Here is a 16,423-nt window from a genome sequence, read left to right as displayed (position 1 = left end):
GTCTCAAATTAGGGTTATGTTTGTCCAAACCCTAATTTTCTCTGCCCTTGTGCTCATGAGGGAGAGAAAATATCCGAGTGGAATCCATTGCGTGAGGCTGATCACACATGAAGATAGAGTAAAAAACGTTTTTGGCTTAATTTGGACAACCAGGTGGCTTGGGTTTCCTTGTTGGAGTCATATTCTTCTTTCTGCTTGAAGTAGAATTAGTTTTACAGGAAACCCGCTCGTTATACTTAATGCTTGTAATTAACTCTTGATCCCAAAATTCCAAACATGGTATGATGATCACGTCTTCTTTTTGCTTCGATGGTAGTTTTGTTCTTCTTTCAAAACGATACTACTCTTCAAACTGATGACATAGAAGTTAACAGAAGTACTTATCATCTTTTAGTTTGCTGATGTAGATACCCATCCTTCGTTCTCCATTGATTCATCCTCGGTAAGTCTTGATATTTATACCTCCTTGATCATATATTCACACTCCTTTGACCATTGAATGAATATAAGTAATCGTATCTGTTAAGGATTCACTTTGTTTAGGTGTTCGTCAGAAAAATTCAGATTTGAGATACTTAGGGAGAATAGCTGTAAACTCTTCATAAAGACCCTGATTTTAGTCCCCGACCCAATTTTGAAAGGTAAGGGAATAATTTACAATAAAAAAAGAATCACTTGAATCCGAGTTCGTTTGGCTAATCAAATTTGTGTGTGCTTTCGACTTCTGAAATCTCGTTTAAAAAGTTCATGAGTTTTTCAGATTGCACTAACTTCGGTGTTGGGGCCATATCTCCTAGCTCGTTTTTCCGTTTGAGGTGCCCTTTTAGTATGTTGTTGGGAATATATGGGGGAACATATTTGCTTCAGGAAGTACCGCGAAATTCCTTATGGATTGTCGTCATTTTTCAAGTTTTTGCGCTGGAATTTGCGGATGTATGTTTTTGAAAGGAATCCTTATTGCATTTGAACTCTTGATGTATTGAGACTCTTAGGAAACAACCTATAGGAGTTTTATGACCTAATTAACCTTCCTTAGCTTGTTATAGGTCGTGAATTTGATCCCCTTGAGCCAAAACGCGTATGTGGCGTGCTTATAAGTTTTTATCACTGTAATAAAAAAAGACGGTCTTTGTCTTTGTGATCAAAGAGTCAATCAGTAGACAGGATCTACCGGAGAGGGTCATTCCGCGGTCGGGATCGTCCGGATTGTGTTTGACTTGGACGGTCATGAAATTTCAGTAATATTACCGAGTGGGATGCGGGTCAACAAATTTCGACCTAGAAGAAATTTGTTTCAACCTAAATATCGGTTGTTTCCCGTCTAGATTCTTAATTTTCACAGTTCTCTACAAACACTAAACCCAGAAGAAAGAAGTTGAATTCAGTCTTTCTCTTAGGCTGAGTTTAGTAATGCTTTTTTTTTTCAAAAGCACTTTTAAAACCTATATATGTCAATAAATTTTGAAGTTGGTGTTTGGTAAAAAAAAAATCAAAGTGCCTTTTATCCAAAGCACTTCCCAAATTCCTCAATTTTTATAAGCCGGGGAGGAGGAGCTTTTAAAAGCTACAAAAGCATAAGCTGTGGTCCCACATAAATTTAATGCTTGATTTATCTTTTTTATCCCTACTTTATTTTATAAATGACAAAAGTTACCCTTAAATTTATATACAATAAATGTTTTACTATTTATTATCCTGGCTAAATTGGAGCCTATGCCACTTAATTGGGGCCTATTGATTACTTCATCTAACCAATTCAAATGATAAGGGGTGTCTAATATTTATGTGAACTACCAAAATTACCCTCAAAAAATATTAATATTACTAAATTATCCCCATCAATCCTTAATAAACGTAACTAACAAAAATCAGTTTTTATTTTTAACATAAAAACCGATTCATCTCCTCCTCCACTCCCTCTTTTTCCATTTTTTTCAAACCAAAAATCGTCGATGATTGACGACGATGAATCGTTTCTTTCTTCTATAAAATGTCGATACCAACAACAAGAATGAAGTATGCTACTAACAGGAATTATTCTAGCGACGACGATCCCGGACTTGTTGAAGCGATTCGAAATAGAACGAGGGAAGTGCAAGAACAATCCGAAGCCGCTCGTATCGCACAAGAGGAAGAAATGGGTCGAATCAGGAACTTTTCTATCAACCCAATCCTCTAAACTAGGTTTTAGTAACATGCTTTAGGTTAGAAATCGAGAATTTTGAAATAAATTTTCTCAGTGTTCACAAAATTGGATTACGTTAGTCACGAAGTAAATCGATTCTTATTAGAAACGGATTTTGTTCATAAACTTATAGGCCGATTGTTCTGTATGTGAAAAGGAAACGGGAAACGTTATTGTATAAATAACCCGATTGTGGTAGCCAATGTTCCTGGATCTTTTTTTTAGGAATCAGATTACATATGTCTTCAAAAAAACCGATTGTTTAGTTTAGAAATGAACTTTATATGTATATCGAGTAAACCGATTCCAGGAATCCGTTTACATTAGCACATAACAAAACCCGATTGTGGATTGCATTATGTTAACAATCGGGTTTTATATGTATATCAAGTAAACCGATTATTTACCATGACTTTAAAAATGTATTGTATTCCATTGTTTTTGTCGCTTAAATCCGTATTCTACAGGCAAAAAAATCAAGCCGAAAAGAAATATAAGAGGAAACATGACCATGCTACTCCTAAGCCTTTGGGACCTCGTCGAAAAGATGGTAAAAATTTGAATGCTTCTCATCGAAGGGCCACGAGGAGTAAAGCCAAAGGGACCATCATCAATGACCCACCACCTCAAGCGGAGCAACCAACACATGAAGAACCTGATTCTGATACACCTACTGAACAAGAAGGTGGTGAGGAGGAGAGGAATGAAGAACAAAGTGGTGGCAAGGAAGGTGGTGAAGAAGAAAGTGATGAGAGTGAAAGTGAAGAAGAAGAAGGTGGCAAGGAAGGTGGCGAAGAAGAAAGTGATGAGAGTGAAAGTGATGAAGATGCCCGTGGAAAGAAAGGTGTTGAAGAATAAAGTGATGAGAGTGAAAGTGATGAAGGTGCCCGTGGCAAGAAAGGTGTTGAAGAAGAAAGTGATGAGAGTGAAAGTGATAAAGGTGAAAGTGATGAAGAAGAAGGTGACGAGGAAGGTGATAAAGAGATAAGAGAAGTCGTTCAAGAACAAGAAGGAGACCCTAAAGGAAAAGGTCAGAAGAAAGAAGTTCCAAGGAAGACGAAAGGTGACCACATACCCGACGATCTGAAGATGCTTGCTCGCGGCCCTGATGATCCACCTTTAGGGATACCAGCTGATGGAGGAAATGTATTATGGGGTTACAAAGGCAGTTGGGCCAGCGTCGTCTACAATACCATAGTAAGTACCTAAACCTTGTGCCATGTAACGTAAACATTATTATCCGTGTAGTGTTTTGATTGTTGTCCATCGTGGTTGTTTGGTTTTATAGGATCACAAGCATGTCGTTCGTCTTATGAAACCTGGAACGTCAGTGACTATGATGACGAAATGGCCACTTATAGCTGATGAATTAAGCAAGGGAGAAGTTCCGGAAGTGGTCGATCTAGTCAATTCTACGGGGTTGCTTTCTGTGGTAAACAATTTGGGCCACCTTGGTTACGACAGACCTCTTTGTTCCGCCTTCGCCGAGAGATACTACGGGGAAACAAATACTTTACATCTTCCGTTTGGAGAAATGACGATAACTCCAAATGATGCGAAGTTCATTACCGGGCTAAGCATAGAAGGTAAAGCCGTGAAGCACAAAGAGTACGCGCAAGAGCTTGATTGGGACAAGATTTACAAGTGGACCAAGGAAGTGTTCCAATGGGATGAAGAGAAGACCAAGAAGGAGATGCTAGTAGGCAAGGCAAAGCAGAGGATATTCCATATCTCGAGGCAGAGGAGAAACTTTATGGGAACAAAAAAGCTTCATCATGAGGGAAAAGAGGTGACGTCGCAACGTATCATCGCCACGACCAATGCGTATGTCCTCTATATCCTTGGAGCTGTTATCTTCCCTGACGTTTTCGGTGCCCATGTTAACACCAACTTTATCCAGCTGTTGCAACCATTTAACAAGATACAAGACTACTCTTGGGGCACTGCCATCCTTGCACACTCTTTGACGCAGTTGAGAAAGGCTTCTAGGGCTCAAAGGAACCAACTCGGAGGGAATATTGCTTTTCTGCAGGCGTGGATATATTTGCACTTCCCAATATTTGCTAAAAGGGCTTTTGAGAACAAGGATTGGGACGGACAACAATATGGAACCAAGTACACCTACAGAAGTAAGCCGAAGAAACAAAGAATGGATTATTTGAATTTGAGACGCCAGTTAGACAACTTGACAACGAAGGATGTTGTTTTTGATCCTTACAAGGAGGCTTCGGCTAAAGGAAAAGGAAAGATGGTCGGGTGCTCAGACCAAAGTGAATATCATGGGCCTTTGTTTCACCCAAGAGGATATGTAATGTACAACCCGTCGAGAGTCGCAAGAAAATGCGGTTACATACAAAGAATCCCAAAGGCGCACAAGGATTTCAAATTCAATGACACAAAAATGAAAGCACATGACAGTGATATTGTCATTGTTCTCAAGCCTTTGCCATCATGTGAGTATTGGGATAACAGAGCATCTCACAAATATCATTTGGTTGGTCCTTCTCGAACAGATGACGATGCAATTCCGGGTTACATGCCGTGGTACCTCAATGTTTCGCATACTCGAGTGATACGAGTAGATGAGAGGCCCATGATAGAGGAGAAAGATACGACTCTCGAATACTTGGTGCGTATTGTTACTCAATTACGATTTTTTTAATGGTTTTAGCATTATATATTGAATGTTTGTTATTTAAAATTGAAACAGAGAAGACGGGTCGAATACTTGATAACCCGGGCAAAGCTGGAAATCAGGGAAGAGAAAAATGTAAAGGCCAATGAAAAGCTAATCGATGAATTGAACAGTCTCGAAGATGTAGAAGCTGGTGCAAAGTTTGGGGAGCAGGATGAGGATGATTTTGAGGAGGAGGAGGAGGATGAGCCAAAGAAGAAGAGAAAGAGATCCCCTCCCAAAAAGATGTCTAAAGGTGCACCGAGCAGCGCCCAACCTACTAAACGAGCACGCGGTGGACATGGTCGTGGCGGTGGACGTGGTCGTGATGGGGATGTTCATGAATGAATGCTTGTAGTCATGTTTATGTATTTAAGTATGGATAATTATGGAGTCAAAACTTATGTCTTGTCTTAAACTTATCGTCGAATTATGTTTGGTTACACTCCTAGTCTATGAATGACTTAATCTGGTTTCTAGTTTATGAATGACTTAATGTGTTTGAAAAGATTTCAGGATTCTAGCATTTTTCTATCAGAATTGGGTTACATATAACTATATGTAACCCGATTCTGACAATTTCCCAGAGGTTCAGTTCAGAATCGGTTTACATTTAACTTTATCAAACCTGATTGTGATGAAGAAAACTCTTGTAACTTTTGAAGCCAAGAATCGGTTTTCATCAACCAATATGTAGCCCAATTGCTAAGAAGAAAAGTTTTGTAACTTTTAGAATCGGTTTACATGTACACAAATGTAATCCGATTTTTTTGAAGAAAACTTCTGTAACTTTGACAATCGGTTTACATGTGCATTGAAAAAGCCCGATTGTTGAGATGCACAATTTATATGATTTTGTAAGGACACAATCGGTCTATGTGGACATACATAAAATCCGATTGTTTGATTTGAGTTAGAAAAAAATAGCCGTTGAGTCCTTATCTATATAAGGACAACCTCTTTCAGCCACTCCCATATCACACACTTAGCCTAGAAAATGGAATGGGAACCGCATGAAGATTTGTGTCTCGTTAAATCCTTTGCTAATACGTTCCGTGAACATCCGAATGAAACCTATTCAATGTTTTGGAAGAGAGTTAAAGAGTTCTTTTATGGGCGTACCGCGAATCCCAACAACCGCAAATGGAGAGACTTGGCATTTCGATTCCAATACATTAAAGGGGCAATGCGAGAGTACGTAATAGTTAGAAATATGGTGTACCACTATCATCCAAGAGCTCCTCTTAGGGAAAAACTGAGTAATGCTATCATTTTTATACCCATGCCAACTACACTAGTTTCACATACTAACATATAAGAATTCATTGAATTTCAGCTGGAATGTTTCAACGGGCTATGGAGAATTCGTAATGAGAAAAGAAAGTTCATTCACCACAAAGAATATACAATGTTGTATCGACGTTCTCGGAGGTTCATTGATGAGCATTTGATGTGTCAAATTCTAGAATTCCCATACTGAGTCCTATATATATGTAGTGGGCTAATTTCCTAAACTATGTAATGAATATTTTGTTTCTGAAAGTAAGGCATAATCGGTTTACATATGCATCACAAAAGCCCGATTTTAGGAATCGGTTTATGTGGGTATTGATTAAAATCCGATTTTGGGTTTACATCTTCCTAAGCGTAAAACTCAACCCAGAATCGGGTTACAAATGCACTAACATAAACCGATTCTGGATCGAGTAAAAATTAATTTTTTTTTTTTACAAGTTTTGATTCTCGATTAATGAAAGTTAATTTCAGGATTAACTTGATTAAACATTATTTAATAATCCAAATTAACACTAATTTAATAAGGGTATATTGGGCATTAATATAAATATTGGATAAGGGATTTCTATGAATTTTCTCCTAATGACCCTATTTTGTCATGTAGTTATATGCCCCAATTAAGTGGCATAGGCCCCAATTTAGCCAGGTTTATTATATTGCATTCTTTAAATATTCTTATTTTTATTATTTTGAACTATTTTATATACCATTTATTTAATTTGTCAAAAGTAAAAAAAATTAAATAATTACTTAATTTTAATTTCATTTTTTAAATATATATATAAGTGGTTAAGTAAAATAATTTCTTAACAATCATAATGATAGTGATAATTAGTATGAACATTAATATTATACAGTAAAAAAATTAATTATTTTTAAACCCAATAAAACTGAATAAAACTAAGAGATATGTCTGTTTTTGTCATTTGCTACAACAACAATGGTTGAATCTGAAATTTTACCAAACACACTTTGATTGCTTTTTCAGTCAGCTTCAATTTTAAATAATATTTTACCAAAAATCTATCCGCTTTTTTCTCACGGCACAACACAACAACGCACAACATAAAAGTGCTTTTACGAAAACTGCAACAATACCAAACTAAGCCTTACTTTGCTCTCAGTTTCGATTGTTTCATCTTATTCACCGCATGAGTTGATGTTGAATCTAAGAGGGGTTCATGGTTCTTTGCTTGAAAGAAGTTGTAATAACCATCAATACTATTGGAGGAGCAGTTATCGTGGCTTTCTTTTATAACCCTTTCTTTCGCTAATATGAAATCAAGTTGGATTGCATGAAGCCATCAAATATCTTGATCTCTAAATTACTTTGGTGATATAATTTGAGAAATTGGTAATTGGAATTCTGAATTTTCTAGGTTAAAATCCTCAAATTGAAAAGGTATCGATCTCGAAATCCATTATTGAGTCATTCCTTTGTATATCTTATAATAAGATAGTGAGATTTCTGCAATGTATGATATTAGGTTTGGGCAGAGTTATTGTTTCAATTACGTTCAATTAGTATGCATTACGAGATTGCAATCTGTTTCATAAGAAATTCCCTTATTGACGTTTCTCTATTTCTGCTGCTACTGTTCATTTCCTCTCTCTCGCAGAAACTCTAGATGTTTGAAAATCTGTTTTGGTTCCTGCAGTTTGTGTGCTTGTTGTTTGCTTGAGATTCAGGAGCAAGGTTTAATCAAAAATAAGGTGCATAGAAAAGGAATTAGAAGGTAAACATGTTGAAATCCTAGAATTTTTGAATCTGTATTTGTTTATTTTTCCTCTTTTTTATTGATGTTGCTTGATTTTTGTAGGAAATTTTTTAATCAAAAATACGGTGCAGAGGAAAGAAATTAGAAGGTAAACATGTTGAAACCCTAGAATTTTTGAATCTGTATTTTTTTATTTTTCCTCTTTTTGATTGATGTTGCTTGATGTTTGCAGGAAATTTAAGAGGGAAAGTTTAATTTTTTTGAAGTACCTCTTTGTGTTGAGTTAATGATGCCCCGTATTTAATTTTGTCTCTTCATATTGATTTCCAATTGATGTTAAATAACTCAGCAGTGGTCGATGTTTCCAGTAAATTTAGGAGGGAAAGATTCGTGATGCATAGGAAAGCATGTGAACATGTGGAAACCCTACAAGTTTTAAATCTGTAAAAAAAATTATCCACTTTTTGTTTGGCGTAGGCAGATTGACCCGACTTTTTATTTTTATCTTCTTCTTTTTATCTTCGTTACTCCTTGGTGCTTACTTATCAGACATTGCTAGCAAGGTACACCAATCCTCATTCTTATTCTTAAGAATTTCAATTGACTGGTAATAGAAATTTTTTATAATGGTCATCGTTTGGTTATGAATTTTTTTTCGCTTACGTGAAATCCATACGAAACAGGAAAATACCTTTTATTTACTAAGATTTAACTGTTTTGTTAGCATGTGGATATAGGTATGAATGAATGATATACTGTTTAATATCTTTAATGTCTTGGAGCCACTGCGATTTTTGGTTCACATATATTGTTGTATGTATTTGGAAATAGGAATGCCATAGTAGGAGATCACTAATTATGTGATGTGTATTCCCTTGAGCTTTATTACAAATATAAATTCACCGAAGATGGAAACATATCTAAGAGAAATAGAACAATCAGAGAAGGAGAAATTGGGAATGCCATGTGGTATATGAATGATGATTTACTTCTCTTGTTGTGGCAGCTTATAAGAATTCATCAATTGTACTCTGTATTTTTGATTGGTTTTTCCTCCATCGCTTCATTTAACTATTTTGTATACACAAAGCGTTTTGTGGTGAAGGTGATCTTAGTGACAATATATGTCTTAGGATTAAAGCTGTCCATATGTGTACAGTGCGGCAAGTCAGCGGAAATAGTGCAGAGTTAGGCTATGATTACAGGCAGATACATGTAAATCCATATATCTCCAAGTTCATTGCCAGCTGATTAATACAGTGCCGAATCAGACTATAATTATAGGCAAGTAGGGCGGGTGATGTTTTAAGAAGACCAGGGCCGCACAGATATTTTCATATGTTTTTGGTTGTTGGATGCAGATCTGTGTCAGATAAAATTTGTTTTCTCTTTCCACCTCTATTTTTTTTTTCTTTTTTTTTTGATAGGGAAGACAGAGCGAAAGATGGTTCCCTCCTACCCTAACAGTGGCAATTCTCTGTGAAGATTAGAGATGTGAAGATTAGACGTGGTAAAGCATAGAATAAAGATTGTAGAGTTTATTTTATCTTCCTGAAATGTTTTTGATTTCTCTTTTGCTCATATATGCTTTGTTTAAATGGTTTATAGGATGTTTTCCTTGGTTTCTGCACATCATCAAATATTCAATAAATTTGTAGTATCATATTTAGTCTCATGTAATATTTGTGCAGATTTGCATTCTTTCAATTTCAGAGTATGTTTAAAGATGACCAAATTGATTAAAGATGTGGATGCTTGGCGTGAAGAACTGAGAAGTTGTTATAGAAGAGGAGGGTCCAGGGGGTGCATCAGTAGCAGCAATAGTAATGTCCATCAATCAAAATAATAAAGTTTGGCAAGTAGCACAGTTGTATAAGTGGCATTCCAAAATTATGGTGGATCAAAGATGTGTAAGTTGCCCCAAACTGAGCACTTGAATCTTTTGTTTATATGCTTCTTCTATTGTATAGCAGTTTTGGGTTCTCTAAGAATGCGCCTTCACACTAATTATCCTTATTACTTCGATAACAACGTTTCTTATTGATCAAATTGAAGTTTTTTCTCTATAATTTAAGTCAGTATAAACACTGTTGAATAATCTGTTGGCACATTTTGTGTGCTCAGCTGATGCTTATAAAGTTAATATTATTCCTAATAGGAAGTTGGATTAACTCTGGGAAGCATCAGCTGAGCATGGATGCGTAAGAATAATGAAGACTCCGAGGTGGAAATCACGTTTACAGTGAATATTATTCCTAATAAAAACTCATCCCTCAAAATGTTTAAAGATGTGCTGACTACTCTATTTGCTCGGCGCATATAAACTCATCCCTCAAAACGTTACAGTGAATTTCACTTATAAATAGATATATATTTTGTGCAATATATGGTGGCGTAGGATACTCTATTTCGATGAAGTAATTGCCATAAGGCCGTGTTTGGCACCTCTGACAACATAAAACTTAACTAGGTTAGAATTTTATCTTACTTAGTTAGGATTATCATAAAACAGTTTAGCAAAGATGTTGTTTGTTTTACCATTAATCCCGTATGGGTGTATGCTAATAATTAATTTTATTATATAACAGTTAATTTATCCATTATTAATTTTATTATAAAATAAGTTTTTAAAGAGAAAATATAGTAAAATTAAAAATAAACGTGAAAATGAGTCAAGTGATTTTTTTTAGGATAATTATCTATTTTAAAGGCAAAGTAACTGATTATTCCAGGTTAGGATATTGGTATCCTAGATATTTGGGGGAATAGTGAAACCTTGCTTGTTTAGCCTACGAAAACTAAGGAAGGTTATGTTATCCCTATCCAAACTTAGAATAAAAACCAGACAAACACGTTTCGACGGTTATTTTGGTGATAACCCAACCTAGAATGGGATATCAAAGGTGCCAAACGCGACCTAAATGAATATATATATTTTGGATAAGCACTTCGTACGCAAGATCTTTTTGGACAAGTTGGCTCTTAAGGCTATTAAACTTCTTAGATGTGTTTTTCCAAGTTAGTTTTGCTAACTTCTGTTGCTTAATGCAATTGAACCATAATAGTGTAAAACAATATTGTACCACTAATGTTAAGTGGTATAGCTTTAATTTTTCGTTAACTTGGAAAGGACCTATTGCAATTTGAAGTGCGGTTCACATTTTTATACTTGAATATTTGCTTATTTAATGGCTGCTAGACGATGGACAAATGCTTAAAAAGGATACTGTTAACTAATTATGCAGCATTAATTAGTCTTTAGCTAATGAACCAGTGTAAAAGATTTAGTTCTTAAACTGAATCTTTTAGCTTAATGAAAAGTTGTGGTAAAGAAATGGGCGGTGCTTGCAGGTGGATATGTGGTTATTTAGGGGTTCAGTGATAAGACTTGCTCTCGTTAATTGTTTATGCTAGCGATCTGGCTACATATATGCTAAAGAACCAAAGATGTAAAGAACATTTTGGAAGCATATGATCCATGCTTCAATTTTATTTTGCACACTCAATTTCTTCCGAAATTTGGTAGCAGTTTCATTCTTAATTATTTGGGCCATCCGTAATGGCTCGGCAACTATGACCTAACTCACTAATTTATTATTAATCACAAATTGGTTTATTTCATCTCTTTCTACTATATTAGTTATGATCACTAATTTTGTTCTGATTATCCGATTTGTTGTATTTTATGCAAGTTGCTCAGTCCTTTGTAGCTACATATTAAAGGCAAGCAATCCAACACCACCACCACTAATTGCAGGGTCTTACATGGATAGAACATAATTAATGAAGTAGCAAGAAGAGAAGAGACCTTCTTAAGACTGTAAAGGTTGAAAGTCGTCACTCCACGGTTTTTGTTTGTAACATTGATTCTAAATCTCACGACTTTGATAATCCATTGTGCTATTAGGTAAAAATCACTCTTATTGTTCTTCTTTGTTAATTCAACATTCTATTTGGTATTTTTCTTTGATCCAATTAGTGCCGGTTCTGCTTCCTTTCTCATGTATGAAATAGCTGTAGAATGGTGAATTTTGAGATCTGGCAGCTTTTTGAGTATGAATTTTGTCTAAGAGATTGAAGTGTTCAGGATACGAATCTGAGATGGTTTGTAGTTTTAAAGTAAAAGTTGATAAGGTTTTGCTTATATCAGAGAAATGGACGCTGTAACAGGCAATCATGTTAGGAGAAGATACTCAGAGCAATAACCAAGGATTGATACTGCTGCTTAACTATTCTTATTCTCATGCATATATTATCCAACCGTATTTACTTATTATGTTTTTGTCTACAATATCATCTGAAGGACTTGCATATGATAGAAGAAACATATAGGAAAAGACAATGAGCTGCGGAAGATGAGCTAGAGCTTTTTCATGTGAAGCAGGATTTTGAGTCTTTGGTGGTAAGCTGGGAGTGTATGGTGCCAGAACAAACTGAAACTGACAGGCATATCATGCTAAATCTGTCGACTTCTATTTTTCAGGGACTTAGCCTGGCGTGAAACTGAATTGGCAAGAGCCAGATGTAGAGTTTGAATGAGCCAGGTATGGAGTGATTCAATGGTGACTGTAAGCTTTATATAATTCCCTTTATGTATAGAAGTAACCAAGTAGCGAAGCTGGATGTTTGCATTTATAACTTTTTTTTTATGAACAGTTCTTTTTTTTTTAACAAGAAAAATTAATCATCATTAACGTAAAGGAGTTTACAAGTATTGGATGGAAGCCTGGCGACAAGCTGGGCTCCAATCCTTTTTTGGATAACAAAAATGGATTCGAACTGTCTAACACTGCCGACACTACATCCTGTCTCGAGTGCAGCAGCAGGTGAATCGTTGTTGCTAACTATCGAGCATGCAAAAACGCATAACTGTGTTGATTTCCTGAATAGGTAAAAGAAAGTTCTTAATATTTTGATATGGCTTGAAAATATTAGTTCATGGTAGATTATATAGATACTAGTGACCCTCATAGATTGAGCTCATTAGTCCTTTCCGATTGTCTCTTCGTATTCTTACTGTTTCTAACGCGGAAAAACATTTATTTCGGGTCTTTACCAACAGTTCTTATAAGAATCTCTTCAAATTTTAGGACGATGATCACTAATAAGAGATCAAACTGAATTTGAGTGTGTGGTTTATCTTTTTCATATGAGTTTCATGTAATTGGTAGGTTTGAGTGCAAATAGTGCAAATAAGCTTGATTCTGGCCCCTCTGCAGATTCTTCCTTTAGTTGGTATTGTATTCACAAAAATTGTATTGATTTTAACCTAAAACGTAGACATATGCATCAGGAGGTTGCATTGTTTATTAATTAACATAAATACTCATACTCATTGCAAGACTGAACCTCCTAATTCCAAATCACAGGTTAAACTCATTTTTTTTAAACTTGCTCTTTGCAGATTGTTCCAATAGTTGGTGTTAGATTCTCAGCAGATGACATGGAAGATTATAAACCTAGAATGTAAACTAATACCCTCACAAATGAGGTAAGAACATTGCTTCCAGGTGAAAATTCTACATTGTCAGCTTGGAAATGGATGAATGATAAAAACTATTATTTAGAGGAAATAGGACTCTAGAAGTTAAAGGTATACTCATTTGATGTACACATGCAACGACTGAACTTGATTTAACCTTTGACGATGGTCTATTGTAGGAGGAAAGACAAGGGGCTTTGATGCAATTAACACTGCTCTAGAAAGGGATAGTGATTGCATCGCCTGATTAATTTCCTAGAGGCGTTCTTGGATTTGTCCAAGGGGAAACACTCCAAGATGACAGGGTCAATGGACGAGCATTACCGGGTAATGGAGGTCCAAGTTCCCATTCACGCTAATACCTGTAAGTTCCAGGGGGGGATGGATGATTATTGCCCATCAATATACAATGTTGGTGCAAGCATATCAGTCTTTCATCATGAATAATGAATCTGTGTAGGCTTTCGTCTTCAATTATATTAACTTATAGGTTGATGTGCATGTATATGATTGTGTGCACGATACCAGATCGTTAATATAATTGCTTAATTTGAAAATTTCCAGAATTGCATAGAATCATTACTAGATGCAGCTTTCTAGGATTTTTTTTCTTTTTTTCTTTTTGCAGTTCTCCCTTATCTTGATTCTTATTGTTAACGAAACTATATAATGACAACTATAGGTTCTGCGATGACTGGACTGGGACTAAAAAAGTCACTCCTGAGTGAAAAAACTCCATTTTTGGATGCTCTGAGTTAGGTTAGCAAAATCCATATCTGAACTGGGTTTTATTAGTAATCCAACCAAAATAGGAATAAACATTCCTCACAATGTTTTATTTTTGCTGATTCAGTTTGTCAAGTCACAAGTATGCACAGCTTAAATGATCATTCCTCCATACTGAAGGTATTCTACGATCTTAATTTTTTAATGTCTTTAAAAATTAATGTTAGTTTAGTATTAAGAGATTGTTGTGGTAATTATTTGCAGGAAAAACTGCCAGTGGGGAAAATTACTGGACTAAAGTTTCTGAGAACAGTGTAACATATTCCCAGCATTCCCCGAAAGTAAGCATAAGATTTATTGCTCGTGTATTTACCTAATCACATAGTTAAGTCTCTCTCTTTGTGCCCCACTCAGACTTTCGCAAGATTGCGGATTTGGTTGAGGTGTAGAGTTTCATATGGTTAGCACAGTCCAATTACAAAATAGCCTATCTCCTGTCAAAGCAAATATTTTCCCTTCTATTTAGATTTATGTACTCAGGAAACCCTTGATATATTTGCTGACATATCTTATTCGGGCGATGATGTTATTATTCCGTAGATCGATCCTTTATAACGTTGAGCGGAATATACAATGTCACTAACAAGATGAGCAATGGTGAAAATGATCTACAAAATAATAACGTCATAGCCTTGATATAGGATTTTATGGCAGTTGATGGAAACATTTTGTTGCATCAAAGGGATTTTGGCCATTATTGAATCAACAGTTGTGGAATTATGGATATTATTCTATGAGTTTTTACTCCTTGGATTATGTCTTGGTCTTCCTGTTGATTTTGGTAATTCGTTTTTGCAGATGTGAGGTGTAGACTACATCGTCTAAGCTCATTTGGTTGAAATTTTCTACCGATTGTCATAATACTAATTGAACACCCTCATCTACCTTTAGAAAGGCAGCCATCCATTTATGTTTGTGTAGTTATATTAAATTGGTCAATGAGTCAATACTAAATGGATGTTCCGCTTTGGGTGATAGAACCACTGCGTTAATCAAGGACCAGCGGTGAAGGGTGGGTTTTACTAATTCTGATTTTTCATAGGTTTATACCAGGCGGTTCATATAATTCATTGGTTTTGTTTTGCAGGATTTTTGTTGTTTAAGTATAATAATCAGTATCATGCTTGTGTTTTCACAGTTTACTCCCCTCTGGATGGTGATAGTCTGGCCTGAGGTGATGTTAGGTTTGCCGACAGGTTAATGTAAACAGGGAAAATCAGTCAAGATCCTGAGCATCTGTTAGGGGTAAGTATATATACCTCGGTTTCGAGTTATATTTTTTACCACAATTCCTTTGGGCAGCAGCAGAAAAACAAAATAAAAGTGGTATAAAGCGCAATGTTTTATATCTCAGTGTTTCATTACTGAAGCAGTCTTGCAGTGCCGAGTCCGTATACATCTGCATACAACCATGCACGAATTGTTTACGATATCATATTTGATTGTTTTCAATATATTTGTTAATGATTAATTTTTGTGTTGATTTTGTAGGCGAATAGGATAATTTGGACAATGGGTGTCATCAGATTTGATTCGTTTTTTGAGGTAATGTCTTCTCTCTTTGATTTATGTAATCTGCATTGCTATAAAGAGATACAAATTGGTTCCCAGTTAATATCGGTATGAATCTCAATCCTAGGCTCTGTAGTGAAGACTTAAGGTTAACATGTTTTGACTATTATGTTTAATGGTGTAATACTACTTATTTGTGATTCATTGGTTTTATATGTTACATTACTCTAAAAATCGAACTTAGAAATTTTAGGATTATAGTAGCGTAACCTGGAAATTTTGGTACAAATTTATTCTTCGTTTGTTCATTGTAATCCATGTGTCAAAGATTTCGTTTTGTTTGCTAGATTGCCTTTAATTTTTTTATTTTGGCACGTTTAATTTCTTTTAGAACAAAGTTTCATGGTTCAAAACGATGCATCAATGAATATGAATCTGTGGCACAATGGTAGTGCGTCTGACATCAAGTTAGAAGGTTGTGTGTTCAATTCACACCAGATTCAGTCCTCTATAGTAATCATTTTTTGTATTGCATCATTTATCCTAACTTACAAGTAGTAAAAAAGTACCAAATTTGCACATAGAATTGACATTGATGATTGAATTGTGTTACACCAGATGAATAACGCACTACGCATTCATGCCACCACCAGTATTAACAAGTACATTACATCTTTTATAGATGAGGGAAACCTTCTTTTAGCTTTGTGAATGGGTCACTAATCACAAGAGATCACAAATTCTCTGATATTAGCTACTTCCATACACCT

General features: G+C 35.5%; 1 long non-coding RNA gene and 1 other non-coding gene across 2 annotated transcripts; both read left to right on the top strand.

Annotated features, from left to right (window-relative positions):
- The first annotated feature begins 7,273 nt into the window (after positions 1–7,273).
- On the top strand, positions 7,274–9,289 carry LOC113334585. The gene is made up of 4 exons (XR_003352873.1): positions 7,274–7,557; positions 7,814–7,891; positions 7,976–8,021; positions 8,106–9,289. It is a non-coding gene; the product is annotated as an uncharacterized LOC113334585 (long non-coding RNA).
- Positions 9,290–16,084: 6,795 nt separating this feature from the next.
- On the top strand, positions 16,085–16,156 carry TRNASTOP-UCA. The gene has a single exon. It is a non-coding gene; the product is annotated as a tRNA-Sec (tRNA).
- The last annotated feature ends 267 nt before the right edge of the window (positions 16,157–16,423 follow it).

Source organism: Papaver somniferum, chromosome 1 (assembly GCF_003573695.1).
Source record: "Papaver somniferum cultivar HN1 chromosome 1, ASM357369v1, whole genome shotgun sequence".
In the NCBI taxonomy this organism is placed as follows: Eukaryota; Viridiplantae; Streptophyta; class Magnoliopsida; order Ranunculales; family Papaveraceae; genus Papaver; species Papaver somniferum.
Note: the sequence above shows the minus strand (reverse complement) of the source record. Positions and strands in the feature narration are given on the sequence as shown.